The 9,598-nt window shown below is 45.8% G+C and overlaps 1 pseudogene; it reads right to left on the reverse strand.

The window, feature by feature from the left end:
* Window positions 1-533: 533 nt before the first annotated feature.
* On the reverse strand, window positions 534-1,811 carry LOC147672882 (serine/threonine-protein phosphatase PP1-alpha catalytic subunit pseudogene; annotated as a pseudogene).
* Window positions 1,812-9,598: the final 7,787 nt, after the last annotated feature.

Below are 9,598 nucleotides of genomic sequence, written 5' to 3' on the forward strand. Positions count from 1 at the left end.
TTTACCTAAACTGAATCGCTCCCCTTAATTTGATATCTCTTCTCTAAAGATGGCATAATTGGTTCACACCTTTTTGGCATTTTTAATTTACGTGTAAGTCCCTTGTAAGGTGATATAACATATCCCCAGGGCCTGTAAGTGAATTACTACTAGTGGGCTGCAGCACTGATTGGACTACCCACAGAAGAAGTCTTTCAAACCTGTCTCAGGCACTGCAGTACTTGTGTCTGCAGTTTACTGTCACTTCGAACTGACATATAAAACCATTTAGAAAGCTTAAGCTCCCCTTATATTACACATAGGCAGCCCATTTTTTTTTTTTTTGGCAGATAAAAGGCCTTTACTATGGCACGGAGTCCCACATCACAAGCGCAAATGAAGTCCATCTGTGGGAAGAGATAGGTTAAACAGGCACAATATAGCTGGGTGGAGAGAAATGATGTACATGAGTGTTCAGGGTGCAAAGGCAGGCTTTGCTCTGTCTGGGTCACTGCATCATTTAGTTGCCTCCACAGCTACTCTAGATGGCTTGGAATGGCAGGTTCCCTGGTCAGATTGAAAAGGTGGATCTACAGATGTTCACTTTTGACTCGCTGTTGGGAGAAAGCTAGAAAAAAAGGGGGCAAAGGTATTAAATCTTCATATTGGTGGGGGTGACCCTTCTACCTCAAAAGTTATAAAGGAAAGGGGATGTGCAAGCTGTGCTAGAGTGAATTTTACAGTATTCTAGAAAGATGGCTCTGAAAGAGGTTGTTTGGCAGGACAGTCCTAGCTGCCCTCTGTGCTTGCTTCTTGGCTGGTGCTACTCTTCTCATTTCTTCGGCTTGGAGTTGCGGGGTGGGGTGATGGGGCGGCCCCCAGGGTTCAGGCCACTGAAATGCTTATACTTTCCTTTGTTCTTGTCAGCAGGTTTCAGAATCTGAAAAGAGCACATGAGGGTCTCATCGACACTCATCATGGCCCCAGCACTATCAAACTCCCTGCAGTAGTTTGGCGCAGAGAAGAGTGTCACCAGTTGCCGTTTAGCAAAGAACTCGTAGCCGTCTTCCACCACCTGGTGAACTCTGCAGATGAGATCCAAATCGTACTTGTGCAGGAATTTAGCCACAACTTCGGAGCCAAAGGTGAAGGAAACGCCTCGGTCATTCTCGCTCCATCCCTGCACGTACTTGTCGGGATCTGGCCACAGCAAGTCACAGAGGAGTCCCTGTTCTGGCACATCTGTGGAACGCATAATCCTTCGGATCTGCTCCATGGACTGCAGATCTGGAGATAAACCTCTGTGGCAGCAGAAGATCTTCTCGTCTACAATAGCAGCAATTGGGAGGCAGTTGAAGCTGTCCGTAAATGTTTTCCACAGCTTGATCTTATACCGCCTTTTACATTCATCATAGAAGCCGTAAATGCGGTTGATGCTGGCACACTCATGGTTTCCAAGCAGCAGGAAGAAGTTCTCAGGGTACTTTATCTTGTAGGCCAGAAGAAGGCAGATTGTCTCGAGCGACTGCTTCCCACGGTCCACGTAGTCGCCCAGGAAGAGGTAGTTGCTCTCTGGTGGGAAGCCACCATACTCAAACAGACGGAGGAGGTCGTAGTACTGACCATGAATGTCACCACGGATCTTGACTGGCGCCTCCAGTTCCAGCAAAATGGGTTGGCTCTGGAAGATCTCTCTGGACTTCAAGCACAGGCCTCGGATTTTGTTCTCGGACAGCTGGATGTTCTTTCCTGGCCTGGAACCTTGTACTTCCAGCAGCCGGCTGATGATGGAGTCGATGTTGAGTTTCTCACCATCGCCCATGATGGGTAGGTCGCTGTGGGTGGGTGGATGTAGTTTAACACTGGGGCGGGAGTGAACGAGGAGCCTCTCTGAGGGGTTCTGTGCAGCAGACCCCCACCGGCTGAGTTTCCGGCACTCTGATTTCAGTGTGAGGGGGCAGAGGTGTAGGGCGGGGGTGTCTGACGCTTTCCTCCCCGCGGCTCTCAGGGCTCCGGCGACAGGAAGAGGGAGTTTGCAAAGTCTGGGAGGGAGGCGGGGGGTACACATAGGTAGCCCCTAAGGTAGGCCCTAGGTAGCCCTATGGGCAGGGTGCTGTGTAACTAAAAGGTAGCACATGTACTTTTAGGTTTTAGATGTCCTTTTAGTGACAAACAGCAACATTTGTTTTTCAATACTGTGAGGCCTACTCCTCTCATAGGCTGGCATTGGGAATTCCTTAGAACACTATAAAGCTGTTTTTCCTGATTATAAAGAAGTAGCTAAATATGTGTTGGTATCTTTGGAATGGAATGATAAATCCTTTTTAGTGGTAAAGTTGGGTTTGACATTACTATTTTAAAAATGCCACTTTTAGAAAGTTAACATTTCTCTGCTCTTAACTTTGCTCTGTGTACCTGCAGCCTGTCTCCAATATACCCTGGGCCTGGTTGACAGCTAGACTATGTGTATTCCCTCTAGACAGCCACAAACACAGGATGGGTGGGTGTGACAGAGGGCTTATTTGAACTCATCTGTATTCCGATAGTCTTCATGGACAGGAAGGGGGTAAGGGAGCTCACACTTAAATCTTAATAAGCTGTGTCTTATCCCCATACAAAGGGCTGATTACCCCCTACACAAAGTCTGGCAGACAGGGCTGCGATGAAAGCGGATGTGTGAACTTCAATGAGCTGCTTTGAAGTCACTGTTACTTCAAAGGTATACTTGGGTAAAAGTACTGGGGCTCCGATCCTACTAAATCAGTTGACCACTGGACCTGGAAAGAACTCTGCTTGAGTAAAGACTGTTGTGCTGCAAGAATTGCAACTTTACCTTGATTGACTGTTCTGAGGGCCTGCTTCTTTCCTTTGCTAAGCTGCCATGCTGTCTGTTGATCTCTGCCCATGCTGCCTGCTGAGGACAAGGACTGGACGCATCTCACTTGAACCAAGAGTGACACCATGGGAACACAATGATGAGGCATGTCACCAACTAAGTGAGGGTTCTTTGAAAACACTCTGTGATTTCCAAGGTACCCCAGCCCTAAGAATTATGAGAAGGAGGGCAGGGCCAGGGAGGCAATGGAGTAAGACTTGCTATGCTTGCTCTTTGTCTCCCCGTGGACCACCGAGCAGCTAACAAACCCAGAGGGGTGATTAAATCACCTGCCTTCAGCCCGGGGGGGGGGGCTCTACAAACCACCCAGCAACTGATAAAAGGGACCGGAGCCTGCTTTGAAATGACCTGAGGCAGCCAGAGGAACCAGTAACGGTGGTAAAACGGGGCAGATCTGTGGGATCTGTTGCACCACCTCCGTGATGACGGCTGCCCTGCAGCAGGGAGAGGGACTTGCCTTGAGCCAGACACAGTGTGTAGACTCCCATGCACACTTGGGTGAGGTTTTGCCCTACAGACGCATTCATCGCCACTGATGCCCTGCAGTGGCCCTAAGCCAAAGAGTTCGCCAAGACAGATGCACCGCTCCACATACCGGGAGCGTGCTCCCTGTCTCCTGGGGGCTGAACGCCGAGATTGGAGGTAACCAAGGTATCTGGAGAACTGCTGGCGATGGTGGCGAGGGGTGGGCGTCATCCTACCACTGGAAGCTGCCCCACTGCCTCAGAAATGAAGGCTGCCCTGGGCCTCAGATGGAGTTTCGCCAGGAGCTGACAATAATGCAAAGGCCCCCGCACGCTTTAAACAACGTAGCTGGAGCCCCGGCATGAGCATGAGCCGGCACATCATCCTGCCGACAGAAAGCGAGGCCAACGCCTCCGGGAGCTGCATACTGAGTGGGGCCATGTTAGGAGCCACCAGGGCTGAATCAGCCCAACCCCCCACCGGAGTACATCCATGCAGGGGATCTGCACCGAAGACGGCGGCACCGCTCCCCGCCGGCAAGGGCTCAGGAGGTGGTGGGATGGGCCACATGGGCATAGGCGGTCGTGCAGAGTCCAGTGCGAGATGGCAGAGAACGGAAACCCATGGGCCTAAAATCAGCTCTGGGATGCGTACATTACTGGGGTACAGCCGGACTTTGGATGAGATTCATGCCACACAGTAGGCATACGGACATCTGTGACCCATAGGAGCACAACCCCCTGCCAGGGAGGACATGTGGCAGGAGGAGTGGTGCTGGAGGCAAGGGCCTGGAGGAGCTGGCATCAGCGACGGGAAGCAGCTCACTGTGGATAGACCATCATGGCCTGCTGAGGATAGACAACCCCTCATCACCTATATTACGGTGAGCAGAAAGACCTCCCAGTGCTTCAGCTTTAGTGAAACAGGTGCAAAGTTTCTTAGGCTTTGCAGATTTTTACTGTGAATTTATTCAGAACTTTTCCCAGACTATGACTCCTATCACTAAACTCCTTCGAAAAGGAGTAACATTTGACTGGACGGAGTCAGCCAAAAAAGCTTTTCAAGAATTAAAAACAAAATTCACCACAGCATCCATTTTAAGTCAGTCTGACCCTACGCAACCTTTCATAGTGGAAGCAGATGCTTCTCAGTTCGCCCTAGGTGGTATACTATCACAACGTAATAAAGACTCCGGAAAAATGCACCTTATTGCTTACTATTCCAAAAAATTGTCTGCAACCGAACAAAATTATGCAATTGCGGACACGGAATTGTTAGCTAATAAAGCAGTTTTTGAGGAATGGTGCCATTACTTGTTGGGGGCACGTCATCCGGTTAACATATATACAGACCATATAAACTTACAAGCCTTAAGATCTGTCAAAGCTATATCTGCCAGACAATTGCAATGGTCTTTGTTTTTCAATGATTATAATTTTATAATCACTTTCCAGCCAGGAAAAGAAAGTCAGAAGGCTGATGCCTTATCATGAATTGGAGAAAATGAATCTGAGCACAACGTAATTACTAAACCAGTACTACCAACAACATGTTTTCAAACTAGTCTTTCCTTTTGTGATGTAATTATGGACATCAAAAAAGAATTTGAGTCAAGAAATGTAGAAGAATGGTAAAAAGCATACCCATTCATACAAGAAAGAGTTAATCTTCTGTTTGTACATGATCAACTCATGGTACCATCATCTTAAACCCAAAAGTCTGTTATGCATCTACATCATGATACTCTCTTGTCTGCTTATCCTGGAATTACTAAAACCTATGAACTCATTAAAAGAAAGTTTTGGTGGCATTCCATGTTCAAGGAGACACAAAATGTAGTTTAGACCTGTAACGTTTGTGTTGAAAATAGATTGTCACACCAGGCTCCAAGTGGTCTTCTAAGACCTTTACTGGTACCACTTCAACCATGGCATACCATCTCTTTAGACTTTATAGTTGAGCTTCCACCAACTAAAAAGGGGTTTTCAACTATTCTAACTGTAGTTGACCAATTTTCACGTATGGCTCATTTCATACCTTTAAAAAAACTTCCAACTGCTATGGAATTAGCACACGTCCTAATCACCAACGAAATACCATTACATGGAATCCTGTCAGTTGTTATCTCCGATAGGGGTTCTCAGTTCATATCCCATGTCTGGCAAAATTTGATTACATTATTGAACATGGAAATACGATTGTCATCAAGTTACCATCCCCAAACTGATGGTTTCACGGAACGCACCAATCAAACTATAGAACAATTTCTACGATGCATGTTAACAAATTTAGATGATGAATGGTCAGATTTTTTAAGTGCCTAGGAATTTGCATATAAGAATTCGGAACATTCTTCTATCAACATGTCCCCGTTATTCTGTAACTATGGTTTTCTTTCATCCTAAAAATATTCCCGGTCATTTAAAATCTGCCAAAGTAGTACCATCTATACATGATTACATCTCTAAGTTAACTTCCATTCATTTAGAGGCTCAATATAATTTGGCTAAAGCAAAAGAAAGTCAAAAGCTCACAGCTGACAAGCATAGATTCAGCCAACCCATCTATACTTTTGGAGATAAGGTATGGTTGAATACCAAGAATTTAAGAATAAAAGAAAATAAATAATGAATCCTCGTTTTATAGGGCCCTTTCCTATAGAGAAAGTGATAAACCCAGTTTTGTGTAAATAGGACACTCCCTCCTCAGTATCAGTTTCATCCAGTCGACCATGTTTCCTTACAAAAACCTTACAACCCACAACCTCAAATAATCCGACCCCTTCCTCCTATTGAAATTGAAGGACATCCAGAATTCGGAGTAAAGTCAATTTTAGATTCCAAAAGAAGGAGTGGAAAACTTTTTTTTACTTAATTGTTTGGAAGGAGTATGGTCCTGAAGAACAAACCTGGGAACCTTTAGCTCACCTAAGAAATGCACCCAGACTTATAAGAACTTTCCATACTCGATACCCAACAAAAAGCAAGAGCAATTCCAAGAATTTTAGGGGGGATCTTTGAGAGGGGAGTACTGTCATGAAGCGCGATTTAGTTCATAGAGCTGATCCTACAGCACACATGTCTCATGAAACAGCATTATTTTTATAAAGGAAAAAACCCACCCCTTTCCTGTGCATCAGCACTCCGTTAGTCAGTGTGGTTTAGTGAAAAACGTAGGGGCATATTAGCAAGGGCACTATCGCTGCTTTAGCTGGACTTTTTCCCGCTAAAGGGGCGATAATTATATTGCCCTATTAGCAAGCTGTCGCTAACTACTGTTAGCAAAAGTTTTCCGGCAAAAGCGACCATCTAAAGAGATGAATATCGCTAATGATATGCAAAGTAGGCGTACCCTCACTAAATCTCATGAAAAAAGTCACTAACACACTATCGCGCTATTACCAATGATCGCCTGGACCTGCTTAGCGAGAAAAGAAAATCGCGCTAAAGCCCCTTAGCTGGAGATAAATAAGAACTGCTAAAACCAGTTCTAAAATGGAATAACTGGAGATAAAAGGAGACTATAAAGGGAGATCAGCCCAGCCCAGACACAAAATTGAGGACTTGCAGATGCCATGGAGGCACTAATCATTCAGCTCAGGGTCCACAAAGACACAACCACCACTGCCGCCACCACCACTTCCTGGACCGCCACCAAGGCAGCACCGAAGACGACAGCAGCCCCTGCACAGATGTCTCATCCTTGGTGACCTGACACTAGAGGATGTCATAGCGCACTACAGGCTCAAACGGACATCCATTGACTACATCCTGAACCAGATAGCCCACAGGCTGACACCACCAACACAGCGGATAACTAATATCCCCCTGCAAACAAAGCTGCTGTCTGTGCTGCATTTCTTGGCCTCAGGGACTTTCCAACCTACAACATCCAGACTTGGAGGAGTCTCACAGGCATCCTTTTCAATATTCCTCCCAACTGTGTTGGATAGCATAATCAGCCTGATACCCCAGCAACTCTAATTCCCCGACACCGTACAGGAACAGCTCCTAGCCAAGCAAGGATTCCATGCCATAGCAGGATTCCCACAAGTTCTGGGCGCAATAGACTGCACACATGTCCAATTTGTGCCCCCTGCAGACAGTGCACACATATATTGCAACAGAAAGCACACTTACTCCATGAGTGTGCATGTGATAGTGGACCACTGTCGACTGTTCACAAATGTCATAGCCAAGTTCCCAGGGAGTGTGCATGATTCGTACATCTTCCAACAGTCCGTCATAAATCAGCGCTTCCAGGATGGGACATATGGAAATGCAGTCCTAGTTGGTAAGTACCAATCCAACATACCACTTGCATCAACATTACACATGCAAAAAAGAAATGTGGAAATGTCCGTGTCAGAATAACCCATACAACAGGTCAAACAACATCACCCCACACCAGACACACCAACACCGTGAATTATGGGCACTGCAGCTAGATACGTTGATCAATCTCACTCTAAGGCGTAGACCCTTGCCCCCCCAAGCAAATGTGGTGAGAGGTGGGAAACATGCATGTCCGGTGGAGAAACATCACTCACAAAGAAAGTTGAAATAAAAGTCCCACCCTGCATGTCTTGTGCTGGACAGGCAGGATAAATCCCACATCAGATGTGGACAAGTTGCCACATAGTGTGCAAATGTAGCCCAGATTGATGTTACTTACTGTGTATGACCCAGTAGCACACAACAATGTGGGAAAATTTGTGAAGGCTGCATGGAAGATGCAAAGGCAGGCGAGGCAGATGCAGGCCACTGGGTACACCTTAGGTACATGGAGATGGAAGTCTCAAATATGGTGCCCATGTACCGAGCTTAGTGGTGTGTACATCTGAAGGCAATGACCAACCAGGTGATCACACATGCTGAAGGTTACGTCACCAGGAAGATGGGCCATATATTCCCTCTGTAGATGACATACCAGCTGCAGATCGTCAATGTTGCAAAGCACAGAAAAGCCACATGGAAGAGCATTTGTGTGTGTGTGTTGTAGATGGTGAAAAGGAGTCTCATTTCAATGTTGCTGGTGCTGTCCCATAGTATTCCAAAACCTGCACCAGCTACACCACATGTTTACACAGATGCATAAACCAAGTTAGATATTGGTGCTGAATGAGTTGTCCTCCCGTGCCTGCTGTATGTAGCACTTGCACAATGGGACAAGGGTGCATGGGCAGTTGTAGATATATGCAGTGCTTTAAATGGGGAAAACTTGGTGCAGGTACTCATTAAAATGAACTAGAGATGTAGTGAGGGGGCGGGGATAGGGGCAGGGCTAAAGACAAAACATGAAGATACTTCTTGACTTCTATATTAGTAGCGGCACACACCAAAAGACATGAGAAATGGGTTTATATAAACAAAGCAAGCTAGCTCATTACACCCAATGAAAGAGAAATGCTATAATATGTTAACATTTCCTTTATTTGCAATAGATGCACCTTCTTAATGCCATACTGTTAATTGCAGTTTTTTAGCACAAAACCATATGTTTTTCAGCACATGAGTAGGAAGAAACTGAAAATACCCCCACGTCGCACCAAAGCTCTTATGACACAATGTAAATGAAGCAAATCATCATGACACTCCCCAGAAGATATCTCTTGTCTCTTCCATAGATCTATCCATTCATTCTTTCATCCTACCATTTACCTGCTGATGTCCGCCCTTTAACCTTTACATTGTGTCATCTGCTCAGTCTTTCATCCATCATTCAGTTTTCACAATTCCGTCCGTCCACCCTTCCTATCCAAACCTATCCATCCGTCTCCAAACCTATCCATTCATCCTTTCACTCATCCATCTCTTTATCCACCCTTTCGCTCATTTATTAATCCTTTCGCTCATCTATCCATCAACCCTTTCAATCCTTTATTCCATACACCCTTTCATTCTTTCCACCCTTTCACTCAATCCCTCTTTTCACTCATCCATAATCCACCATTTCATCCTTTCTCCCTCCCTTTTATTCATCCATCCAATCTATCACGTATCCACTTATCTTCCACCCTTTTATCCAATCATCCACCTCCTTTCACCCAGCCATCCATGCTTTCACTCATCCATCCATCCATCCATCTATTCATTCATCCATCCATCCACCCTTGTTCACTCATCCGTCCATAACATTTACTCTATCAATACAACGTTCATTGCCTCATCAGGTTCTCCATGAGCGTTGTGACTCGTTGTATCATGCTCTTTTTGACTACTCCCTCGGAAACCTCTGACACTTGTTTGCACAAATGCA

Source organism: Lissotriton vulgaris, unplaced genomic scaffold (genome assembly GCF_964263255.1).
Source record: "Lissotriton vulgaris unplaced genomic scaffold, aLisVul1.2 SCAFFOLD_14746, whole genome shotgun sequence".
NCBI lineage: Eukaryota > Metazoa > Chordata > Amphibia > Caudata > Salamandridae > Lissotriton > Lissotriton vulgaris.